General features: G+C 39.4%; 1 long non-coding RNA gene across 1 annotated transcript in view; it reads right to left on the bottom strand.

The window, feature by feature from the left end:
* Positions 1-17,551: 17,551 nt before the first annotated feature.
* The window catches only part of LOC125324572, a 154,950-nt gene continuing 145,467 nt past the window's right edge, over positions 17,552-27,034 (bottom strand). The window contains exons 9-10 of the long non-coding RNA XR_007203039.1: positions 24,113-24,356; positions 17,552-20,666 (exon numbers count right to left, since the gene is read on the bottom strand). This is a non-coding gene — a long non-coding RNA (uncharacterized LOC125324572). The remainder of the gene's footprint in view (positions 20,667-24,112; positions 24,357-27,034) is intronic.

Here is a 27,034-nt window from a genome sequence, read left to right as displayed (position 1 = left end):
ATCATAGGAATATTTCCACAAGAGAGGGCCAACCTGTAGATAAGGAATAACCATTTTGCACATGTGGTTAGTAGCTCATGCAGGGGCAGCTGCTGCCCTAGTGCAGGCAGAGGGCTGTGCAGGGCCAGCTGTGCTGGCAGAGCACAGGTCCTGCCCCCCGTGTGTAGCCCTGCCATGAGGAGAATGGACAGCCTCATTTCCCACCAGCAGTTCTCTGCTGAGGCAGGGGTGTGGGAAGTCCATAATTCAGTGATAACCAAATTTGTGTTCCATTTTGCTGCTCAGAAGATGTGTCCTGTTGAGGAGAAAAAGAGGGAAGGGAAAGCTTTCCTGGTCTATTAAATTGTAATTTAAGGCAAAGAGAATAACATACTTTTATTTTCCTTGGCATAGAAGATGTCAACATGTACTTATCAAAGAATGAAGTAGGTAAGGGCACAGGAGAAATATAGCTAGAAAGCAATGGGATTTTTTGGAGTAATTTCTCTTAAATATATGTTTCTCACCTTATTCATATTTGTTTAGTAACATGAATTATGCTAGCTGCTTATATCAAATTACTTCATCTGAAAGCACTACCTTGTGCATAAAGCCCTTAAGCTCTGATCGTGCAAAGATTTATGTATGTATTTAATTTAATGTATCCTGGGTCTTTCCTAGCTAAACTGAGTCCTTTTTACATCATTGTAATGAATGTAAGTGCATTTGATGACTACTTTCTAACCAGTCTTGTTACAAGACCGTTTTAGAGAAACCACAGAGTAAATAAATGATAGACTCTGTGAGTAGGCCAATTGATTTCAATTATGCCATTCACAATGGCTTGTGTATGTCTGTGTGCATGTGATTATTTATCCATATGCGTCTCTTTGCAGAATCAGGTTACTCTTATATGTCTGACCTCTATTATTGACTGAAGCTAAGTGAAAACTCTTAGCAATTATATCTTCTAATGCTTTATATTAAGCATTGTTTAATGAGTTGTTGCTCCCCTTCTTTAGTTATTAGGCATTGTTAGTGTCTCTAGGTTACATGATGAGATAATTACTTTTTGTTCTGAAATCTATTATGTGTAGTCATTACATGTAGTATGAGAAGCCCTGGTAGTCTGCCACTGAGTATGGATTATCTCCTTCTGTGCCTAGATAACTACAAAGGTTGAAGGCAATGTTCCCCATCTGTGACTCTGCAAAACCCTGAATACACATTTTCATCTGCATTTCCAGTACAGTTAATCACATTGTGGAAGAGATTACACTAAATATATTATCAAGACCAAACCATTAACCAAATGTCACTCAGACGTGTCAGTGAACAGAGGGTGGAATCCAGAATGATGTATTTAACAGACCTTGAGCATTCAAGTCAATAGTTATTCTGATTCTCCCACCCATCAATATGGGCAAATGCTGTATTTCCAAGCAAAGCTTAGATCTGACAACTCAATATTTGTATGTGATGAGAATTGTAATTATTTTAATTTGAATGTTAATTAATTTATTTTATAACTGCCTATTGGGCTTGTATTCCATCTGGCCCAGTTTAATATATCTTGATAATATTTAGTTGTGGTCCGATGACGAACACCAGGTGTGTTTATATGCTCTGAACTAATGATGGGAAATGTCATTCTTTAGAATTCCTGAGGCAGACTGCTAGGTATTTAATTGTGAGTCTATTAATTTCATCTTCTGAATCTCTATTTCTGTTATTCTTTGCATATGCAGTGAAAATCTCAGTCAAGAAGCTTTCCCATATATGCTAGCTCACATGTTTTTTAAAAGCATCATGGTTAGACTCAGATTGTTACATTATACGATTTCCACAGTCATTTGGAGAAAGCAGTGCATGTGTGTATTAGTTTAGTTAGATAAAATTCAGTACAAATGCAATGGGCTTCTGGGAGGAGCAATCTAAACTTCTCACACATGACTGACTTTTAAATGAATGGCAAGCACTTGGGAGAAGTTCTGGAGTCATTGTGCAGAGCTCAATAGAAACATCTGCTCAGCACAGCACTGGCAAAATAATGAACAAACAACCATTCAAGCCAGCTCCCTACCTTTCTGTAGTTGCAGAATTGAAATGGGACTCAGCTCACTAACCAGCAATTTAAAAGTTAGACATCCTATGTAAAGTAGTTACTGAAGCTCTTTCTGTGGTCAATGGAGGGAGACTAACCTCTGGAGGACAATCCAGCTTGCTAAAGTATGTCTTCAGTAAGCAGAATTAAGTGTCCTTTTGAGGTGGCATCTTTTACAGCAGCTGTAGAAAGGTAAAGCAGTTGTTCTAAACTCCTGGAGAAGCTTTTAAATAGATAAAAATGTGGAAGATGTTGACATCTCCGTACCTTGCTCTCAGCCCTTAATATTGCATATACTTTGTGAAAAAATGTGGAGCTTGGCTGATAAGGTTCTTGGCAGGAACAAACAGGACCACATATCTTACAGATACTGTACTTACCAGACTTTCAGTGCTGGGAATTGCAGCTGTCTTCAGAAACTGTTCAAGAAGTCAAGACACTTTTGTGGTCAACCCCGTAAGCTTGGACTCTCCTTGCTGAGACGTTTGTGGCTGCGGTACACTTTCCGCTGGCAGCTGGCATTCCTGTTCCGTCCACATCTTCATAGTTTAATCAGTGGAGAACCTGAGGACTGACTCATGTTTTAGTTGTTGTGTTTATTATTTGGCATGGTTTTGTTCCTGATTCTTCATCTGATCTGATGGCCTCACCCAGTAGTAATTGGTGTAGGACTATTTTAAGAGAGAAACTTCCTGTCACAAAATGTAATATTAATATGAGTCATGGATCGAGTCTTCTCTATTCCATTCCTCAGTAAAAGTTTCCTTTAGGATCAGCGTGAGCTCCTTCCCCCAGTGGTGACGTTTTCTCAGTAGTTCCCTAACAGTGAATGCAGAGCTTAGAATTCACCTGCTTTCATTTTGAATATATACTATTTAGGAGAAGCTTTGCAAAACTTTGAAGCAGGTATCTGGAGAAACTTATCCAAGAAGTGAACTTCTTTGTTTCTGGCTTGCCCATTCCCAATAGGGAGAAAAAGATTTACAGGGTTCACAGGAAATGAGATTAATAAATATTTTTTTTAAACTCTTAGCTATCTTTAGCTGTTAAGAAGTGGGATTTGAAGTTCCTTACTTTTTAACATGACGTGTGAATATACTGTAAGTACATAACAAGTGATAGACCTTGTGAATTTTTAAACCTAATGCAAATAAACCCAGTGCACTGGGAATATTGACAAAGCTAGAATTTCCATACTTAAGGATCAGACTATTTGTTCTAGTTCAGGTGTAAAAACTATTACACAATACAGCCATTAAAATCATTCTTCCAGCTGCTAATGTTTGGTTTGTCTACAAAATGTTCTGAGTGTGGCCTGTTAGAATTGATAAATGCACAACTCAGCACATTCCATCTGGGTATTTTCAATAAATGGGAGGGCAAATGCAAACAGGAATGTGAATTTCAAGTTATTGTGCCTCCCAATGTCCTCCACAAAGGAACACCAGATTGTCCATTTGCATACATTTTCATTCACAGGAGGCCTTATAAGTACCCGCACGCTTTCTTTAAAGTTACAGTGTAGTGCAAAAAACAACAAAAAAAAAAGCCAACAACAAATCAACCTCCCCCCAACGAACCAACAAAAAACTCCAGAAACAAAATTTCAAGGAAAAGAGATAAATTCTATGTAATTATGGGCCTACAGTCAATTTAAGATAAATGTCATATAACTAGGTATGAGTCTGATAAAAGGAGAGGAAACTTTCATGAAATGTGTACAATTCCACTCCCATGATACTGGAATGCATACTGCTCAATGGTATTGCTCAGCTGTATGGGACAAACACATAGAAATATCTTGTCAGATGAATTCTAATATTATCTGAAAAAATATATGGGATAGCAGCACTACAGAGTTTCATAGCTAAAAATTGGCTTATTTTTTCCCTGCAATGGAATTTCTTTGCTATCTTCAGAGAGCAACTTAATCAGCTCTGAAGCAGCTTCAAAATAGCTTTATAGCAAAATTAAAAGAGGTTACATTAGAACTATGTCTCACAATGGAATCTGTAGTTGAATAATTAGAAATAAAGTAAACAAGAAGAACATCTAAAAGGCTCTGCTGTCAGACTGCTTTTCAATATGTTTTTGTAGGATGGCAGAATAAACTTACTTTTGTCCCATGCAGAAGACCATGGAAATTCAGATTCACCACACAGTATGTCATTGTCCACTATTATTTTTAAGACCAGGATCAGTAAATATGAATATAAAAACTGACTGCTTATGTGAATCCTAGTTCACTTTTATTCACATCCAAAATCTGACCCCTCAAGAAACATCCTGCCTTTGTTATGAATATTAAGCAAAATCATCCTTCCTTTTTACAAAAGACTAAAAGCTGTAGATGAAAAACAATTATTCTTTGAGCACAAAGACAGATTAATTTTGGAAAACCCAAGGGAGCTTTATGGTTAGCACATTCCTCTTTTCACTTTTGACTGTAATTTTAAAAGAGGTTTGAAGGAAGAACACTCTGCCATATCAGCACTGTGGGTAGTACAAGGGCATCCTCAGGGTTTCCTGTCCAGTACAAATTCAGTGTTTGGCTCAAGGAAGTTGATAGTGATGGTCCTGACTCCAGAAGTGGAGATGTATCTTGCATTGCACTGTTTTCGCAATAAGATATGATTAAACCTTTGGTCTTCTGCAAATGATTAGTTAATTTTCTGGAACACTAGAAAATAATATGCAATTTTTTTAACAGTGTATGTGGTAGCCTTGAAACGTTATTTTAATCAACAGAAATGCAGTTTTATCCAAGGACTTATTGCCAATGGGCAATATTCACTGTTCAACACTTGTATGGGTACCCTCACACTTGGCAAGATCAGTTAGGCATGAGACAAAGGTAACATCACATAGCAGGAGATGACACATTATACGTGATGAATAACCATGGCAAAGGGACAGTAATTTAGCCAAAAATAGTGGTTCATAAGTGTGTCATAAGTTCAGATTTGGCCACAAGTTAACTGCTTGCCACATAGCTGGGTTGGATTTTTTTCACTTGCACAGATGTGAATGGAGCTGCTGAAGATCTGCAGACTAAAAGGACAGTATTTGTGATGAATAATTCAGCTGTCCTGCTAACCAGTTTTCTGGTTAATGTACAGGCTGAAATGAATGGAAATTCTTTGCATCTTTTGACAGATGTTATGTGCAAGTTTAAAAACCTGAGGGAACATCATGGTTGTGACTTATCTAGGCTCCAAGAGAATAACTACCATGTCCTGAGAAAAGTTTAAGACTATATCTGTTGAATTTATTAATTTTCATCTGAGTATCATTCCTCTCATAAACTCTGCATGGGCAAGAAAAGATCCAGGTGGCATCGTTCTGCTGGTGTCTCTAATCTCCATTCTGCTGCAAGCTCTTAAACAATTAGCTTGATTTTTGTAATTAGTTTTGATCTGGGGTCTGGGGTCTGCAGAATATTAGGAACTGTTTCAACAGGCATCTATAAAAGGGGTAAGCAGTGTTATAGCTGAAACACATGACTTAATTAATTTTCTCTCAGAACATCTGGAATCAATATTAACAGCCAGAAACATATTGTGTCCTGTATTTTTTCCATTATCTCTAGGTGGTGCTTTATGAACCCTGGGTGGTATAATGATGAATATTGTGACAGGAAAAGGGATTTTCTACATTGATGTGACACTGTACAGTGGTACAGACAACTCTTTTGTGTGGAGCTGGGAGCTATTATTTATTCATTCATTTATTCCTTTTACTGAATCTATATGCGCTGGAGTGATCTTGCATTAAACTTTAGCCTCTAGTGAACACTATTTTGTTAACCGTTTCTAATCAGTGGATATAAATTGGACAAAAAGCCTGTGTACTAGAAACAGAAAGTGTATCACAGCAAGCCTGGGCTCTTTAGTCACAGAGAAAAAGGACAGAACGATTTTTGAGTTGCTGGATTAATGTACCAGCACATTGATAGCTCGCTCAAGATGGTGCAAGGCTGGGCATTAATCACAACTGCCTTCATGTGAACTGTGCCTGGGTCAGCAGATATCAGCCCCCACTTTATGGCACTGGCCCAAAATGAAGAGGTGGTTGGTGCTGTATGTAGGACAGGTCGGTACCAAAACCACCTTGTGGTTCCAAGCCCAGAAGGGGTATTCAAATAGTTGAACTATTACACACGTGTTCACTCTAGAATGAAATATGTTAAAACATTTGAAAAAAGACCAAGTATTTTATTTAATTTCCCATATTTTCTACCACACAAATCACTTTCCTGAAAAAGTAGGGGAAGCTGGAAAGTGAAGAATTTCTTCCCCAATTCCTTTATAATGCTGTAATTTCAAATCTGTAAATTGAAATTTCTGTGAGAAATTTCCAGGCTTTTAAAATACAAAGGCTTTCTGGACATTGTATCAGCACAATAATTCATAGAAGAAAATCAAAACAAGAAACTTTATTTGAAATCAGTTAACAGCAAGATCTGAAAACATTCAACATCATTTCAAAATGAATTACTAAATCTACATTAGACTAATTGGTACTACAGAAACACAGCAATGGACTTAGTGCACTTGTCTGTCTCACCCAGCAGCCAGTCTCCATTAAGCTCTTTGGATTCATTAATTGTAGCAATGATAACTATCGCTGTAGAGAAACACAGGATTGGGGATGATTTGGAAGGTATTTGATGAGTACAAACATTTTTAAAAAATTGTGGATGTTTGCATTGAGCCCACCTTTTAAAGAGCTGTAACAGAATTACTTTTTTGAAGTGAAACTTATTTGTTTTCTAAAGCTACAGGTAGATATTTTCAGTCCATAATGATGGATATATCAAATCTGCTTTTAATTAAGTTTTCAATATGAAAACATATTACAAACAAAAAATCAAATCAAGTCTTCAATCAAATGTGTCTTTTCCAGTGCTTTAATATGCCAAACACACTTACCTGCATACCTGCATGCTGAACACGAACCATACAATGGGTAACGTGTGCCTGCTCTAGAGTTAGCAAACATTTTAAACATGCATGGATTTACTTCTAAATAGAATGAAGTTAAACTACCATGCCTGAGTTACTTCTAAAGCTGCCCTAGTTGTGGCTTCCAGAGAGAAAGGCCCATCCTGAGAGTAACCCCATCCACATTAGCACTGCACAGCCTCAGTGCTGCCTGCCACCACAGGGCAGGGAGGACCACATAAGTGCTCTCTATGGTGCAAGCCCACTGTCATCTCTCAGGGCTGCAGTTGCACGTGGGTACTAGCTCCAATCACCTGCCTGCCGGTTCTCAGAGCCCTGATAAGAAGGCTGAAGGCTCCTGATGTTCATATCAGCCTTGTTGTGTCAGGATAGTAGCCTAAGTTTGCCTGCTGGCTTCCATGTCAGCAGTGGGCTGTTATTTTCCAGGTACAAGGTTCAGGAGTCTGTTCATTCAGCTTTTCTTCAGGGGTTGGTATGGGGTACAGAGCAATAGTTCAATTTGTTCTAGGCCCAGTCTGTGTCAGAAATCAGTATCACCCTTTGGGTATTTGGTATGCCAGACCTGTGTGGGAGTAGATTAGCAGTTCAGTACTAAAGTACTCAAGTCAAGAACCTTCTGTTACTGAAATCTTAAAAACACTCCCCTACTTGTCACTGTCCATGACATTCCAGTTACCATCACTGGGTTCTGGAAAAGTGAGGTGTCCAGCTGTACTGAGAATATTAATGGAGTTTCTCACAGTTCATGTGGTTATTGCAGCTGTAAAGGTGCTATTCCACTTCAGCCACGTGAGCCTCAGCTTCAGTGAATACATGCACAATACACACCTACAGGGATCTACCCTCTTCTCTTGTGGAAAGTTGAGCAACCATTTTAGCACTCTGTTCTTCCACTGGTGACATATGCTGACATTGATGGCATCATCAGCAATGACATTAGCCTGTGCTGCCACAGGACCTTGTGGGGATGGCCTGACAAGCACAGAGCATAAAAGAAGATCCGCTCTACTCATCCATCCTCCAAGCTGTCTGTGAAGGGCACATCCAATCAGAGGAGGTTGGTGGAAACCTGAATCTGATGACCTTCACAGTCTCCATTAGACAGAAAGTCTTCCTGAAGGACCCCATGCACCCTCCCTCCCGCACCTCAGGCAGCATCTTCGTGGTCATTTGTGTCCAAGACATTTACCACTTACCAGGGACACGTGCTCAGTGGTGGTTTCCCAGCCCTAGCTTAGGGTCTGTGCAATGGAAGCATTTTCACACGGTGCCCCATCAGCCAGCTGTGGTTCAGATATACAGATCGAGCTGCCTGTGACTTTTCAAGTCTCCCTCCACCTCCACATCTGAACCTGGCTCTGACCATTCCACCAACCATAACCACATACTGTTGTCAATAAAATTCTGAGTTTAAGTTTGCTTCCTACAAATATTTACAAAAGTCTTAAATGTCTTCTGAGCCCCAAGTAGCTCCCTGATGGAGAACTGACCCAACAGAGAAATCACCCATTAAGTAAAGAATAATTACCTTCTCTGTCAGTTCCCAGAACAAGGATTTTCAGGGGAACCAGCCAAAGGACAGAAAAGGAGAGTGGGCAACGTGCTGTAATCTCTCAAGTCCAGAGCATGGGACAGTCCCTAGACAGATTCAAAAAGCACTGTAAAACCATTCTGTGTATCCTCTCCACTTCTCTTAGGAGATGAAACACTGAACCTGATTCCAGATATTGTTCCAATTCCTTCAAAGCAGTGTAACTGGTGACTGTGTATTCTGCAGCCTACATTCCCCATCAAGTGTGCAAATTGAAGTTTAGAAGAGACTTTTGTCAGAAACAGGCTCATCCTGAACTTCCCATTTGGTTTCCAAATGGCCTAATGAAGAAAAATTCAGTGAAATGACATAGGGTAATACTGGAGAATAAAACTGTGACAAAATAACGAGTGACTCACAGACTGCAGTAGGAGTTCTGTAATTTTTTTTCTGTGCTGTTACATCCAGGCTCTGAATACTGCAGAACAGTCTAAAGGAGCAATGAAATAAACTGTGTATTGAAGGCTTGTAGTTCCGTGTTAAAAAAGCTCCTTCAAAAGTCTTCTTGCTGTTAAAAGCAGTGTTGGGGAATTGGTACATAAACGATATACTGCAGAAATAAGTCAGGCCCTAAGCATCCAGGTCAAAACTTTAGATTCCAGAAGCAAAAGGATAGCTCACTATGAGTAGCTAACATGCTCAAAGAAAAAAGAATCCTTTATATATTCTTGACCTACATTCAAGTAAAATGGTACTTTTCAACTGCTCTTAAATCTTTTTTTCAGCTTTATTCTAGAAAGGGTATTGCAGTTTGTAAGAAGCTTGACTGCTGTAGCACATCTGCTGCTTTAGTTTTAAAAGGGTTTGATTGCAGAAGCCTGGATACTTGACAGAAATTTCTGTCTTAAATGGTAAAAATATTCTTGATCTAGAGGACATAAATATTTGGTTCAGTCCTAGAAAACCTGAAAAATACAGAGAAATTATTTGCATTTAATATCAAGTATCTCTCTTGACACTTTAATTACAGTACATTTTTTGCTTTTCCTTTCCTGATCAGTTGGGCATTTTTCCTTTTTTCCCTCCTGTTGTCTTTACTGGCACTTTGTCACTGGATCCAAATTGTTTTCTTTTCCATGTTTCCAGCTTTAATATCTTTAGTCCAGGATTCTGGAAATAAAATTACAGATATTTACCTGTAAATTCAAAAAATCCAACTATCAGAAATTACTTTTCTGTTTCTTAGGCTGAATCTGAATGAGTTATTTTCTCTGATGCTGAGATTTCTGACTCATTCACTCTTTCTTTTTCGGATTTACTTGGTATGACTTTTCAGAGTCACTATGAATTTATCACCACCCCTGGATATTCCACATTTAATATTAATTCTTCCATCCTTTGCTGGACAGAAAATGACTTCTTCAGAATCACAGAGCAAAGTAATTATTCAGCTGTCAGGGAAACATGAGGATCCAAGGCTGCTAACTCTCGAATCTTGTGATAACAAGTAGCTCTTTAAAAGACTCTGTGCTTCAAGTCTTTTAAATGTGTGACAGCACAGATCAATGAGAGGGAACCCACCTAGAGAAACACAAGTGAAAAATCCAGATGACCAAATGTAGTTTTTATTGCATTGATCAGTGCTGTTTGAAATCGAGTTAATTACTTTGGGGGGACCTGACATACAGCATTCAGGCACCAGGTGTGTAACAATTCTGGTGGTGCTGATTTCAGTTTCTTCTACTGTTGAGACCTTCAGTGTCTGGGAGCCAATGTTTTTACCAGTTCTTCTACTCCTCGTTAGGATGAGCATATGTAACAGGAACTGTGGGGAAAATCAAGACAAAATCTCATTCTTTAAAGTTTTCTGTTTGAACTTACAGCATTTTATTGCTTATTCTTCATATGGGTGAGGCTTTTTAAATGTTTGATGATGATTTATGAAGCCACAAAACCATTCAGCACAGCAAGCAATAACTGATGTAATTAGCACATTTGAGGACAGTGAAAACTGCAAAATAAGGAGGCATCAGTCACTAAAGCAATAGATTGATTTTTTTCAGTATGTGTTCCAGTGGTTTTATCAATACCATGTGTTAGTGCTTTTGGAGTATGTCATTCTCCATTCTGCTCTTTGCTGGCTAAATGTCAATAGAAAGTACAATATCTGAACTTATTAATGCTTTTAAACAACTGTAATAACGTGCTACTGTTGCCAGATACTATTTGGTGGTCAAAAGATAAAGCAAGCATGGAGAAATGGAAAAGGTCATGGACACATATTATATATGAAAAAAATAATTTACCCCTTTCTGGGCCCTTTTTCCTTCTTTTAGAGGTGCCTTCCTTTTATATAGTGCCTTCTTTCCTTCCCTGAAGGGACAGGGAGATAGACAGACTGCACACATACAGATAACTTCCTCAGGTTGCACTCAAACCTGTAAAATGTTTTCTTTGAGTTTTCCAGTCTGGTCCGCCAAGACACAATAAATATCTTCTGCTCTGAATATTTGAGTTATGTCCCCTATTGTCAGCATGTGGCTAGGTTTAACCAAATCTAAACAGGAATTGAGAAACCTGAAATAAAATTCTGCAATACATGAAGCAACTAATTTGAACATCCGTCTGTGTTAAAGTTCAGGATGGTGGGTTTTTTCTATGTTAAGACTAGAAATGTTATCAAGGAGAAAAGCTGTATTCAAGGTCTTCTGTAGGCTATAAACATTTTCATACTTTGTTTTTCTTAAGTGCATAGTCTGTGAAAACACAGATGAACATCCTTCATCCACAGTTTCTTTGATGCCTGTGGACTGCTGAAAAGTTATCCCAGGTAAGGAACATGTAGCTTATTAGCCAGAAATCTACTCCATCTGAATGTGAAGAAAGCTGATCCAAAATTGTGATAGTACATGCTGGGATTTTTCATCAAGTGAAATCCACAATTTAGGACGAATACAAGATGTAGGGAACAGACTGCTAGAAGTCTTTAAATCAAACTGAAGTAAATAAAAACCTGTCTTCACAACACAGAGCTTTTAAACTGGTCTTCACTGCAGACGATTCTTCCTATAAGACTTTGATTTTCTTGTGGTAACTTTCCAAAAGCATGAAGAGGCTTTTTTATACACCATGAAGTAGGCTTCAAAATAAGTGATAGTGTTGTATAAGTTATTTTTAAGCCTGTGAATTATAGGAGAATTTATTCCCTTTCCATAAAAAATAAATACAAACAAATAAAGCAAAACCTACAGATTTAATAAATTAAGATCTAGATAATAAATCTCACTTAAAATAGACCAGTAATACTCAAAACACGTTACTGACTGACTGACTGAGCCAAAGCATTATTCTCAAGAGAATGTTTTGCCCTTTTAGTAGAATTAAATAAGTAGTGGAAATAATATTTAGAAAAAGCTTTTTCACAGCAGAGCCAGAAGATGACTTTTGCTTGGTAACTGTTTAACTAAGCCCAGCTGCTGCCATCACTTGGGAACGGGTTGTGGGAGGGTAGCAGCGGCTTTTCTCTCAAGTCAGGCCAACCAACTCGACGGGGACATCTGTGGTACTCAACAAACCCTGAGAGTGCTTTGGGGTGGCTTAAATTTTATCCTTATTATACCAGACCTCAAATAGGAGCTATTGGGGGGTTCCTGAAGTAGCTTCCATACCGATATTTAATCCAAAAAGGCCAGGCAGGTGGTGTTGCTCGCAATGACAAGGTTTTCTCCGTTTTTACCTTTCAGACACGTTTTGACATACTAAGTAAAGTGCTCTGGTGCTTGGATCACCTCCCTGGGTTTTATACACAGGATAGCTCCAGCAGGGAAATTCTGGCCCCAGGTGAGGCCTGCCATGGCTGAGTTTTGACTGTGCTGTTCTGCTGGGACAAAATTGCAAATCTATCAGAGAAAACAGATCCTCTAAAAGGCTCTGTGGTTCAATATTAGGCAGGAAAGGATGAAAATACAGCAAGAGAAAAGCTGAGGGCAATGGCCAGGTAACTATGGCTGGGAGAAATGTAATCTAGCCTGTGAGTGGAGGAGAGGGAGTTGATGAAGGACTGTAATACTTTACTAATTTGCTTCAGGTGGACAAGGTAATATTGTTACCATTTTTGTCTTTATTGAGGAAAAATATGAGTGAGTTTTGACTACCAGAAAGGGGTTTGGCTCCTGAACTGCACCCCCCCCAGTGTTTGTATGGGGTGCATGCCCTGTGACTGTGATGTCATCACATGGGTTGGTTGTAGCCCACACCCCAGCTGTGAGTGGCGGTGAGCTACTGCCAGAGGAAAGTCTCAGTGACAGCACTCAATTCACTGAAGGAAGACTCTAGGTGTCCACCTGGGGAAGGTGTGCTGCTGTCCCTGAACAGAGATGTTTCATGAAGGCTGAACAGACTGAAGGAAGAGGAACAGTTTCAGACACACATCCCAGGTGTGTGCCTGAAGAGTTATTCTTACTTCCTAGCCCTAGGCAGCGCAGTATGTGGGTTTGATTGGATTGCTGCTCTGAGTCACCTAATTCTCCTTTTTTAATGATTGTAGGCATCTAATTTTGTATTCTCAGCTAGCAGCTGGTTGTTAAATGCGAGATAGCTCAGAGACACCTCTGTCCTGTATTGTGTGTGGCCAACGAAAAGAGCAGTCCTCGACTTCTAGTCCCTGTGGGGAAAGCCAATAGTTCAGCCATGCAATTCATTTCACAACCATGTAAAGCTCACCCCTGCTGAGCTTATTGTAGACTAAAAGCAGATATTAACCTTAAACTAGCTTGGCCAAATTTGACCATTTAAACAGCAGTAGGGTTTTTATTGGTTTTGTGTTTTGTATCAATCACATATTTCTGTGGTTATAAAGGCTTTTCTAAAAATCTTATCTTGACTATGATCTTTATTTTTACTTTAAATTCTTCAAACCTGAAGGATAAAGATATTTAAAATATTGTGACTAATCTATTTTTCTGAGGAATCCTCTGCAATTATGACATTTCTCCTAGGGATTCTACCAAGAATTTTTCGAAATTGGCCCTGGTGTAGTATCAGTGAACTTTGGACCAGCACCATTGCATTCTCTGTGGTGGTGAGATGGAATCTTTGCTTTATTTGTATTGACTGATACCAGAATGACATTTTCCATTGTTAGTTTCTCAATGCAGGGAGAAATTAATCTCCCAGCCTATTTGCATCCACTAGCAATAAAGCCCAATTTTAATGAGAAAATGAATATTTGGACTTTGTATCTTTTCTGGCAGCTGTGCTTTTTATTCACTCTGACTGAAACAGCTTCAATGACAGCAGCCAGGATCCTCCCCTTCTGTTCAGCTTTTCCATAGAAGGCAAAATGAAATATGTCTCTAAAGATAGGACAGTACTATTCTGAGTACTTGCTTTTTCATGGGATTATGCCAATAAACAAAAGAAAAATACTCATTCCCACCTTTATCATTTAAGAGCCAAAGCATTCTTTCAGTAATATCAACTATTTCTTCCTACCCGTTTCTTCAAATTCACATTCTCCCTCTTTCCTTTTTATTTATCCTTCTTGGCTTCTTTTATCATGCAATAAAATAAATGTTAGCTCTATGTTAGATTAGGTTGTTTTCAGAAACAAAAGTGGCATTTATTTGTTCTACAAGGTTTTAAAGCTAATGGTCCAACTCACAGGTAGAAAAACAACAGTGATTCATATCTTTCTTTGTAAGCAGCATAACCCGAAGGGCATTATGCAACTCTGGCTTTTATAGGGTTTTTCTTTTTTTCCTCAGGCATAATGACTCCAGAGAGACCAAACATAACAGTGATCAATTGGACTGCTTTCTTTTCCATTCCGGTTTTACACAACAAAGGGATCTGTTGATTTTATTTGTCATTTATTTATGCTTTAAGCAAGCATGGTTTGGAAAATATTGGCCTGTCCAGCAGGCACTTCTACCATTGGTGCCTCAGCATAAATGTGTTTTTCCCCTGTATGAGATTACAAGGCAAGGTCATCCATGGTATTACAGCTCTGATATAAGCAACAATACTGAGAGCTGTAACCTTTTCTAGTTAAAGCTAGTGAGAATTTTGTTGCTGGGAGCTGGCTATAATGGGATACAAATCAGGAGTTGACATGTTACTTGTTGGCTTTGAGCCAAATCTAAAATGTGCACCAGTCCAGAACTGCAGTCTTGAAAAGGGTTTCCTCTTGTGTTAGCCTGAAGTGCTAAGATTTTTTTTTTCCAGGTGGATGCAGCTGGATCAGCTGCAACCATAAGCAACCATAATGTGCCTAGTTCCATATAATCAATCCAGTGTGTGGGACCTGGCAAGTCCACATCCAACTCCTCCATCCTGTAGATGATATTGGGGTGAAGATTTGTTGGCTGGATTCCTTGCCAAAAATGAAGCTGCAATTCCCCTTGCCTTTAAGACAGAGCCAAAGAAGACTGTGGTGATGATCACTCTCTGTCTAGTGTGCATATTGTTAAATTGTCTTTTCAACAAATGGATGTCCTAAGGCCTACACTCTTTTGTCTGCCCAGGAGATTTAAGCCCCTTTTCCAAATATTTCATGTGAGTTCCCCAGTCAGTGATCTGGCAAACCAAGAAAGAGGACTGTTAGAGCATTGTGCTTGAAAGGGGAACACGTGCCTCTGATGCCTTGTCCCAGGACTGTAACACTAATAGCATGTTTGAATAGTATGACAGGATGAGTGAACCTGGCTTGGTTAACCAGAAGAGAGTCGGGAGGTACCTGTTCTTTGGAAACCCCTCCAGGCTGGGTCTCTGAGCAGCCTGAGAACCAAGAGCAAGCCATCCTTGCCCCACAGTGGGGGGCATGTTTGAGAGCACCCGTGTAACACAGCCTCAGCAGTGGCTCCTGTGGAGTGGCTCAAGGCATCCTCCTGCTCTGAGACTCAGGGTGTCTGCTCCGAGTCCCACTTCCACAGGGTCAATGACCACACTGGGAACCTTGGTATGATCCTCTGTTCTCCACAGATGCCAGAACAGTGGCCAAAAATGGGATGCCAGGGCAAACAGGTGCCTGTAGCTCCCTAACCCACCGATGACATCTACTCACATGCAGTTTCAGAGGCCCCTGCCCATGACAGCACTCTCATCCTGTCCTGCCAAATCCTAAAAGCTGAAACATCCTGACTCATTCTGGCTCTTTGTCTTCTCGCCCAAAACATACATGGATTTTTTAAAGCTTTTGCTTTGTTAAAATCCTCCACGTTAGTACCACAGGTCTCATTACCATGTATTGGCCACAGTCTCCTCTTAATAGCTACAAATATCTCTGGCGTAAGAAGCTTTTAATTGCCTTTATTCTCTGTGGTGAATATCTGAAGGCAGTGACACATACATAATTACCGTGCAACTGGAAAAGAAGTTTTGGACAAATGTGCTGCTGATTTTTCCCCTCACTCCTTAAAAGGGGTCTTCCAGTTCACAGCAATCACAAGGTGTGTATTATGTATCTAAAAAGGGGAAAATTGTGAGTATTTTGCCAATTATTAAAAAACCCTCTAACATGCAACCTACTGTTCATTAGCTGAAAAAATAAGGTTTCTGTTTCAAGAATGGTACAGTTCATTTAAGATAATTCTGACCTAGATTTGTACTGTACTGAATTGCTTCAAGTGAGTAATGCACAATCTATTTATAGGATCATTATTAAATTAGCACTTGCACGATTTCAATCCCCTTGCAGTAGATTCACAAGGGAGACTCAGGCACTCTTGTCACCCAGTGGGTAGCAAGCTTGGGTTAATGTTCACAGGAGTGGTAGTCTGGACTAGTTTTCTGAAAGGAGTAACTGATTTTGAGATGCAGATAGAGCTTGCTGTAAAATGGAAATTCACCTGACCAGTTCTGGACTTCTACTTTTGGGTGAGATGAAAAATACCTCTAAGTACCACTTTTCCATGATTAATTTTTCATTCTGCCTTATTGAGCAGTGTAGGTTTTCAATACCTGTAGCTATTCTATGTAAACCCCACCACAGGGTCCAAATATAACATAGGAAGATCATCATTAGGTATTGTGGTAGTGTTGTAGTGTTGTGGCTCTAGTTTGCTGGAGCTGGCAGTAGGTGCCAGGGCATGTTCCACTGATCATTTCAGTATATGAAGTTTTCTACCTTCTTTTAAATCAGGTAATTGCTACAGCAGCACTGCAAACATCAAGGTGATCTTTCTGAAAGGCCTGTGAAGACTACCTCACTTGGAAATGTTGGGAGCTGAGTGCTTAACTTCTCTGAAAAATTAAGACATTTAAAAAAACCATATAACTGACTGTTATTATCAGATATAAATTAGGTGTTTTGAAATTTGCCAGTTTTGGCAGGCAACTGACATACATGGATTTGTCAAATCCTAGGACAGTAGCCATAAGTAATGAAATTAGCATGGAAAGTATGAATCCTGCCTTGGTTTTGCTTCGTTTCTTCCTTCCACTCTACTTTTACTTGTTAGCTGTATGGGATGTTGTTTAAGGTGGGAGCTGTGTTTCATGTCCATGCTTTGTGGCACTTGGTGTTCAAGGGTTCCAGTCTTGATTAAAGTCTTCCCACTGAATCATCACTTGTGAAACTAATGGCCATACATAAAATAACAGGTTCTGAACAAGATATTTGCTATTCTACCTTTGCCTGTCACTTCAAATCCCCTTTCTTTTTGTTTAGCTTCTCAATGTCACCTTTAGGTTTAAGTGCTTTTTTCCTGCAGCTATGCAGCAATTTCAGTGCATTAACACATTTTTTACATGAAGCAACACAAAAAGCAGATTCAGAATAAGTCCCTCAGAATAAAGTACTGTGTAGGTCAATATTGTTTTGGAATCTTTTTCAAGGGTGTATCTAAATCCTTAAGGGAATGAATTTGAATGTCCTTTAACTCTAAGAGGACCCTAACTCTATCAAGAATAAGGTCAGCCCCAAGTGTCTTGTACTCCAGTTGTAATTTGAGTGTGCTGACTTATACAGTGGAGTTAACAAAAAGATTTTAAGTTTTATTATTACTGATATTATTATTCATGACAGAGTTGTCTCTTGAAAGTAAAAATGCTTCTAAACTGAGTAAGAGCAGACAGAAAGGTTGTTAGCATAATGTACATACACACTTAGAGACATCCACTTCTTTGCCAAAATTAAATCCCTAGACACTTTTATAAGGATGTAAAAAAAAGTAGTAATAATAATAGTATTGATAATAGTAATTGTTATACAATAGCTACATTTTTCAATCATAAAGTCCATTTAATCAGCATAGAATAATTTGGAGAAATATATATATTCAAGGACTTGTTTCTTTGGGAGCTAGGAAATTTTGAATTGAAACAGATAGGGAAACAAATGTCCAGACAGATACCAAAAAACCCCCCAAATCTTCTACTTCAGCTTCTTCATCACTGGCAAATATGTATTCAGAGATGTCAGATATTTGTTCCAGCACTGTCTTCTATGAATGTTCAGGCTTTATTTAACATGCCCAGGAATAACTTGACTTGGGTGAGGACCTTCTTCCTTGACCTATGAAGTTTCCAAGGCCTAAAATGGAATATCTGTGATCTTATTTAGAGGCAACTGGGTGTCAAATTCAGTTTACATTCAACAGAAGTCCAAGAGATAAAAATAGGGAAGAATGAGATGCAATTTTTCACAGTAAAAATGCAATAACTAATATAAAGTCACATCCCAATGCATTCTGAAAGTTCAGTTACTGGAATTCTGGTGTGAAATGGTTTTATATTGCTGGGAATTCTACTCTTCTGTCCAACAGGAGTCTCAGAATTGGATGTAGAGACAAGCCCAGAGTCTTGTCCTTGCCCTTGAGTATGGTAATGTTATTGCATGACAGCAAGTATTTTTAAAAAACAGAGAAAGGGACCAAGTCAATACACTAAAGCAGTGTCCATGGGCAACAAAGGTCAAGTGGGGCATTGGAATAGGTTGACCAGAGAAGTTATGGATGCCACATCTCTGGAATTGTCCAAGGCCAGGTTGGATGAGGCTCTGGGAGAGAAAAGTGTCCCTGCCCACAGCAGGAGGGTTGGAAGTAGTTGATTTTTAGGCTCCCTTCTGACCCAGGCCATTTTATGATTCTATGATTCTGTGATTCAGTGATAATGGGTTCTCTGAAACCAAAACACAGTTTCTGTGAGTAGACTGGTAGGGTGATTGTGTGATCTATGTATATACAAAGAGACTAACAAAATAAGCATACTTGGTTACTAAAATATTATGCAGGGTTATCTTCTGCAAAAGGCCTTCCTTATTTTTTCTTGTTTTGTGTGATCAGTTCATACCAAAACATTAATAATACATAGAGGAAACATCCACAGGTATATATGTTGTATGATTCAGGAGTATGTTAAATGCAATGTGTTGTATTTGTGGGAAGGAATGTTTTTGTAGAGTGTATGCTAAAAAAGACGTTTTTTAAAACACTGTGTCACAAAGGAGAAAATGACAACACACATGATAACTGTAGGTAAATAATTACACCTGCAGGATAAACTTTAAAAAGCCGGAAAAGTCACAGATAGGACACTCTTCTCACTGAAGAATTTACTGACTTGTCAGTTTCTATCTCATACTTAATGGTATCTAAATGCTGTTTCAGCCTGTGAATTGAATTTCCTTTTAATTTGAGCAGATCATATATTCATTTGTCAACGCTCTATCTTCATCAATCAAGGCATTATGCCTGGCAGTTTCATCTCATCCTTAAAGATAACCTTGGGTTATGTCATGACTCAATTCTGTATTGCCCCTACAGAGATAATGAATTCACACATGTAAGAGCATCATTTACCAATGGGTGTGGGATGCTGTTTTGAACATATCATTTCCATCTGCCACAGGATGATTCCATCTGCAAAAATTGATCTCCTGGAGGAGGATTTCTCAGCTAGGGTAAGCACATTGTAGGCACAGTTTAGCAGAGTGTGGTGTCTGACAGGAGAGGAAAAGGGGATCATATTGCTTCTGCTGTCCCCAGAAAGTCAAAGCTCAGGGAATGGGCTTGCATCTCTTCACACTCAGGCTGGAGAAACGAGCAAGGGCAGGGTAAACAAGTCCTTCCTTCTTGTAGCAAAAGGTTTCAGCTCAGCAGGTCTGAGAGGAGTAACACATCCACATGTACAGATGGTGAAAGCATGAAGTTAATCCACTTCTGGAAAGCTCAGCCTCAACTGTGTTAAATTCTGTTAGATGCTGATGCAGGCACTGCTATGAGACGACCTCTTTTAAACAGCTTTAGGATTCAGCTTAATGGCTCCCGGAAAAGGACCGAGCTCATATCTAATTACTGTGAATAAAACTTTGAATTTCATCAGCTGTAAACAATAGTAATCACATGTATCACAATGAAAATTTATGCACATCAAACAGTTTTCCTTGTGTGAAATGGAATTTGACAAGAGGGAGTGCAGATGGATGCCTAAGAAAGTACTCTGCAGGGACACCTGGGGTGGACCAGGAACAGACACAGACCAGTTAGATCACTGCACGCCTTGGTAACAAGGTAAAGTAGATCTTGCACATTACATCAGTTTTCAAATACTAGCAATATCAAATTATGTACAAGGCAAAGGGCATTACATGATAACTGAGCAGCTTAGGGTTAGGAGTATTTGCATCCCTTGCGAAAATTTGTGAGAATTACGTCTCTTCCTGTTTCCTGCCCAGTCATGAGAGGCAAGACACAATTGTGAGCTTGCAAGAGCAGGACAGTATCCCTTTGAGTAACCTGGGAGCTATTGAGTGGAGTTGCCTGACTTCCAGAGCAGCTGTATACGTCTGTAGCTCCAAAGTCATGGCTTAAGTACAGTGCCAAGAAACTGAGTTCTGCCATTTCCATCTGCTCTCAGTTCTGTGGAAAGCAAATATTCATTCAGCATATTTGAAGTACACTATATATTCTTTGTGTGCTATAGAGATGGACCTCCACAGACCTACAGTCTGTTGCCTCTGTGCAACTGGCATCGTGCTGGCATTTCCTCTGTCTCCTCCACTCACACTGACTGTAACAGGAGATTCAGGTGCAATCCTGGTCCTGGTGGCATTCACATGCTCATGTAACATGAGGAAGATGATGTATTTCTGTTTCATGCAAATTACTGGTCACAGTGTGTTTCCATGTACATTTTTCAAGAGACATGTTTGATTTAATTTTCCCAAAGCCCATCTTTGCCATCATATTTTGGTATATTGTGTGTCACTGTTCCATGTGCATTGTGTCACAGTGTGATCCTGTCAACTGTCATAAAGGATAAGATACTATGACAACTTATATCCTAACGCAGTTTGACAGGATGAAATACGCAAAAAAGTAAACACGGTTCCTGCCAGTGCCCACTGGTCCTAACAACTTCAGGTGTACCTCCCTTAATTAATCACTAGCTAATGATAGTTTACTGATAACTGCCAGAAACAGGGCACAGGATGGGTGCTGTGCATCTATGTGATATATTTCAGGCTGGCATACAGACTTACAGAGGTATTGCCTGTATACCATGTCTTGTACCAGTTCTTATTAGACCACTCTGATTACACTTCTGGTTCTTGCAGGTAGGCAAAAGTACAAATTCACTGGAACAGCTTTTTCTTTTTTGAAACACATAAATCAATCTCAATTCTTTGAAACAGCATTGTTCTAAAGGGTGTTCATAAATCTTGGAAATATAACTTATTTTTCAGAAGATCTATATTTTATGAAACACAGTTTAAATTTTCACCTGAGACCATTATGGTTTCTGTGAAAAGAGAATGGATAACAAATTGAATGAAGGGACTCTCATTAAGCTTAAAATTACTCAGCAAGAACCATTCTGAATCAATTAATCATAATGCAACAGGACTCTAATTTTCTGACATTCTCAAAATCAAAAGTAACTATTTGCATCATATTTCATCATAAGAAATGTGATTAATTTTGTTTACAGCTGATGAAATACATTATTTCATCACAGTAATTAAATACTGGCTCCACCTTTTCTATTCTGGGAGCTTCTAAATTGAATACTAAGGTTGTCTAAACAAGGTTGTCTCACAACAGTGCCCTGCCACCTGTTACTCTTCTCCCTACACTCCTTCCATGACCGTGTGCAAAAAGGATCAGAAAATCCAATTTATATGACATAGCAGGATACTGTGAGACGTATCTGTAGTTTAAAATAAGATTAGGCTCCAGGTACTTTGCAGGGAAATAACATCAGCCCTTCTGTTTATCAGACTTCATGTGTGACTGTTATAAATTGATTTTTTATTTGAATATATTATTTTGTTAATCAGTGTGTTTTGGGTTTGTCCCCAAGTTGTTTGATTTAATATTATCTAAACAATCCAGATTCTTGACACCTGAATATGTTAGCTAATATGACAGCCTATTATTCAAGGACAGACAGGTAAATTTCCCCTGGAACATTACTTATGGGATTGGAGGGGGCTGCCTTGACACCAACAAATGCATTTTACACACCTTGATTCACCCAGCAAGGAATGTTAATTATTAGAAAGGTAGAAAGGTGGTTCCTATTTATTGTTCCATGGAAACAAATGTTTCCAAAGACCATTTTGAAGAGAATTTTCTTCATATTGTTTCATATTCCAATTAAATTAAAATTTCAAATAGGGAGTGGAAAGGGTTAAAAAAAATAAAACATGAAAGTTAGCAATTAATTTGAAATTATATTTTAAAAAGAAAAAAAGACAAACACAAAAACCAATTCTGGTTTTGACCAGCCTAACTTCTGGCACTCACTGCATTAAAGAGAACATAGTGAACAACATAACCCACACTCTCATGCCTACCACACACTTTGCTGAGGCAGCTTAAGGAAGCACCAAAGGCAGCTCTGAATCCTCTGACCAAAACATGATTCTAATGCACTAAGCATTTAAACCCCTGTAACTTTGGAGAATTTGGGTTAAGAGGCAGATTTAATGAAAACCATGCCTAGCTTGCCAAGGAAGTGATTTACTCTCTGTGCTAGTACAGTGATCTCTTCCGTTAAAGAGGTCAGGCTGTCCCTGTTTGGAAGTACAGCATTGTTCTAGAGAAACTTATAGGAACAACATACCAGCTACGTTATTCAGTATTTCTATACTTCAGAGAATGTGACAGAAAGATTATTTACTCATCTAAAACAGTTTTCTCTTCCATCATGGTTCATACAATAATTCAATTTCCATATTTAAATCAAAATAATTTTCTGTCTCTTGTTAACTTCTGTTGACCTCTTCTGTTATGGTGTAAGTTGTTTGTTTGTTCCCAAATTCTAGTACTCCATTTCCCTTGCACTGCTACTCTGTATGCCCAAGGCCAATATTTGGCCATCTTTCAACGAAGGATCTCTTACATCAGAGCCAGTTTCACTGATTATATGTAATTTACAAAACATGAGGGTCATTCAGGCTGTGTCAGGCTGGACTATCACTACATATGAACACTTATTTCTCTGCCTTAAGAAGATAAAAGTTAATGTATTCTAAGCTTGAGAAAGTATGAAAGAAATGCAGATGTGTACAGTAGGTTAAAATTAACTCAGGCATTTACAATGCTCTTCCATCAACACAAAGTTCTTGATTTAGAAGACCTTGAGGTAGCTGGTTACTTGCTGAATCAGGATCAGAATGCTTATGCAGCAACATTTACTAATTTGGTGGAGCAACATTTCAGGAGAAATATGTCACTAGCTTTTGACACATGTATGAAACTTTTGACAAAATTAATAGGGGAATTCCTATAACAGTGAGGGGCACCATGTTTTCATGGCTGTGGCCCACAGGTTATCAGCAGGCTTTTAAAAACCTTCACACACTGCTCCTCCACCTTCAGTGTTTCCAAAGCAGGACTGTGGAAGGAAAACACAGGGAGTTTACCTGGGGTCAGGCAAGTGTGGATTTAAAAGGTATAGAGCAATTAGCAGCAGTTCATCACCCACTTGCTGAAGCTCTCAAGCTGTCTCCAGACTATCAGGTTTGGTGGAAGGGGGAGCTAGGGAATTAAAAAGCCTCCACGTCTTCACTGCAGTAAATCCCAAGACCTATTGTGTCAGGGCTGTCCCGTGCAGTCTGAGTCTTTTGGGTGGTTGGCCCCAGCTGATGTCCTCCACAGCCAGGTGGGTGCCAGAAAAGCCTTGCCTAAGGCATCCAGATTGCACTCTGAAGGGAACAGCTTGGCCTCTCCTGAAGTGCCAGCCAGTGCTTTGCCCAGGCTGATGGGTTTTCATCCCCATGGGAACTCTACAGCAGCCAGCAGCAATGGCAGGGGGGAGGGAAAGGCTCTCATCCCATGCAACCCAGGCTTCCTTGCTTGACCAAGAGCTCTCCTCCTGCATGGGGAAGCCCATTGGGCTGACGGACCATGGCAGATTATCCAAGAGCTGGCTTTCAAGGAAAGGTAAATTTAAAGGTAAGTTTCTAAATTAACACATGTATACAGTTTTGTATCTCAGTGTACAGCACTACTCTGCAGGTAAGCAACTTAGTAAAGCAGAAACAAGAGTGTGAAAGATGTGAGGAAGAAAAGCTTGGTACACACACACCTCATAGCTGCCATCATCAGTGATGAGGTCACAGTGCTGGTCAACATCACCTCAATCAGAAGGAGCAAAGGAAGGCAGAGGAGACTGCATCATGTGCAACTCTGACCCTGGTTTGTTCAACAGGAGTTTGGTTGCAAAGTCCGAGGAAAATTTCTTCCCTAGTAAGGCTGGTCAGGTCACATCCACTGCTCATCTCAGGATCCAGTGGGGTCTTACATTGATTAGCAGAAGATTTAATTTCATCCTGATTAAGAGAGAGATGAAGGAGCATGCTGAATAATCCTACAGGTATTTATTAACTCTTAGGCAGACATTCCTTTTAATCTACTGTGATGAACAACGTATGCACTCAATTTTGGCTCCCTTGACATTTTTTTTGAAGGGCTGTTCTCCATAAATCTCCCAGACTCTTGTTTTTAATAGCAGCATTGTCCCAAGTACAGACATAAAACAACTTTGTTGCTGTTATTCATTAGAATCTATATTTATTTACTTATACCATCCAACCATCTTTGTTTTCTTTTGTAAATTTCCTATAAAAATATCCTGTAAATATATTCTTGACAAACTTGATTTTTAGCAATGCAAGTCATAAATATTAAACATTAAAAAAATTAGTTTTGCTAGTATAAAATAACTCTTCGTATTTTAATCCAATGAATATATGCCAATGTAATTAAAATAGGTTGTATTTTCCTATTGTTGGGAATATGACTCAGAAATGAAAAGACCTGGGAGTCCTGGCGGACAACAAGCTGTCCATGAGCCACCAGCACCCTTGTGGCCAAGAAGGCCAATGAGATCCTGGGGTTCATTAGGAAGAGCATTGCCAGCAGGTCAAGGGAGGTGATCCTGCCCCTCTGCTCAGCCCTGGTGAGGCAGCTGGAGTGCTGTGTCCAGTTCCAGACTCCTCAGGACAAGAGAGAGACATGGAGCTCCTGGAGAGGGTCCTGCAGAGGGACTGGAGTTTCTCTCTCATGAGGTAAGACTGAGGAAGCTGGGCCTGTTCAGCCTCGAGAAGAGACAACTGAGAGGGGACCTCATCATGTTTATCAGTATTGAAGGGAGAGTGTCAAGAAGATGTTTCAAGGCTCTTCTTGGTGGTGCCCAACCACATGACAAGAGGCAATGGGCAGAAACTGATGCACAGGAAGTTCCACCTGAACATGAGGAAAAACTTCTTTACTGTGCAGGTGACTGAGCACCGGGAACAGATTGTCCAGAGAGGTTGTGAATTCTCCCTCACGGGAGCTATATAAGAACAATCTTGTGCCATATGCCCTAGGATGACCCTGCTTGAGGGATGTTGGACCAGATGACTCAGTGTGGCCCCTTCCAACCTGACCCTTTCTGGGATTCTGTGATTTGCCATTTGTGAATAAATGTTCAAAAGATTAATTCATATCAAATGTCGGTTGACTCCAACAAGCTGAACTCTAACACAGGATGGCATCCACGTGTTTTTATACATTTCCCATTCCTTAGCAGAGCCTCTTGCCATGACAAAATTGCTGAAATATATCTGAGTTAATACACAAGAGGCAACTGCTTACAAGGGTTATAAGGGTATGTGCTAGTTCAAAGGCACACGTTATTAGACATAGAGCCATTGCATTAAAAAGTGAAAGAACCCACAACATACAAAGAAGTTGTGGACAGCTGCAATTGATAGAAGCTACCACCCAAAAGTGGTCTTTCTCATACAACAAACATTAACATTTACATAAATCTGGAGACTTTAAAGATGTTTATCAAAATTCCTCTGGAAGTGGGCTGAGAGAAATACAAGATTTGCTGTATTGTATGTGAGTATAATCAGAACAGCTGTATAGAGAATTTTTTTCTAAGAATATACAAAATATAAAGAGAAAAAACACCACAAATAGCATAATATGATTTTGACAGAATTTCATTGAAGTGCCTTTGATTTGTAATGCTTACTTATCATGCTGATTTAACACTTATCATCATGCTGATTTGTAAATTGCAGTAGTTAGACTCAAATTTAGCACCCTTGTACCTGTACTAGAGCCAGGTACACTTACTGCATGTCTTAAAAATACAGTAGGAGTACTTCCAACCAGGAGTACTTCCAAGTCCATGAGAACTAATGAAAAGTTCCAGGGCATTTGGAAAAACATTCCTAATTTCTTCCATGTGCAGTAATTTCTATAATTTTCCAGTTTTGTTATCAGAAGAAATATAATGCTAAGGAATGCATCCAAGTAATAAATACACACACAATTTATAACACCAGAAAGAGCAATATTCACTGGCTCCATGCAGGATATCTCACTCAAAAAACCATTTGAATTGTTTGGTAAAGTGATTTGTTATTGTTGGAAATTTTTTTCCTCTTCAACTTTTCCCTTTAACAATGGACCATTTTCTTCATTGACTTCTTACTGAACTCCCTCCTAGTTTTGTCACATAAGAATAGCTTGGTCAAATTAAGGATGCCAGGTGATCTGGAGAGTTATGCGTGGAAGGGGAGTAAAACTCATCTCCTGTCTTGAAGTCAGACAGAAAAACACTTATCTGAGTCTCTCAGACCATTTGTTTTTAAACTAGTGTGACAGGAAGGGAAAGAATGTGAGCAAGATTCTTCGGGGAAGCCTCTTCTCAGCTAGGGGGAATAGGTTTGATAGCAGCATAGAACATTACTGCATCACTCACATTGTGCACCCCGTGGCCAGGACCAGCCCAAGTACATGTGGGAGCTTGAGGATGACTGTCAACTGAAAAGATCCAAAGCCTTCTCTAGCACAATTTCCCAAGTGCTTCCAAGTTCAGTAAAGCCCTCATTAGGTTCCTCCTCCCTGTTTCCTCCTCCTAAGCTGGCAAAGCACACTTGCCAAGACAAGCTGCTGCTGGTTGGAGCACTGATGCAGGGAAGGGTTGGAGCATCTGCCATGGTTGTGC

This window comes from Corvus hawaiiensis, chromosome 4 (genome assembly GCF_020740725.1).
Source record: "Corvus hawaiiensis isolate bCorHaw1 chromosome 4, bCorHaw1.pri.cur, whole genome shotgun sequence".
Classification (NCBI taxonomy): Eukaryota; Metazoa; Chordata; class Aves; order Passeriformes; family Corvidae; genus Corvus; species Corvus hawaiiensis.
Note: the sequence above shows the minus strand (reverse complement) of the source record. Positions and strands in the feature narration are given on the sequence as shown.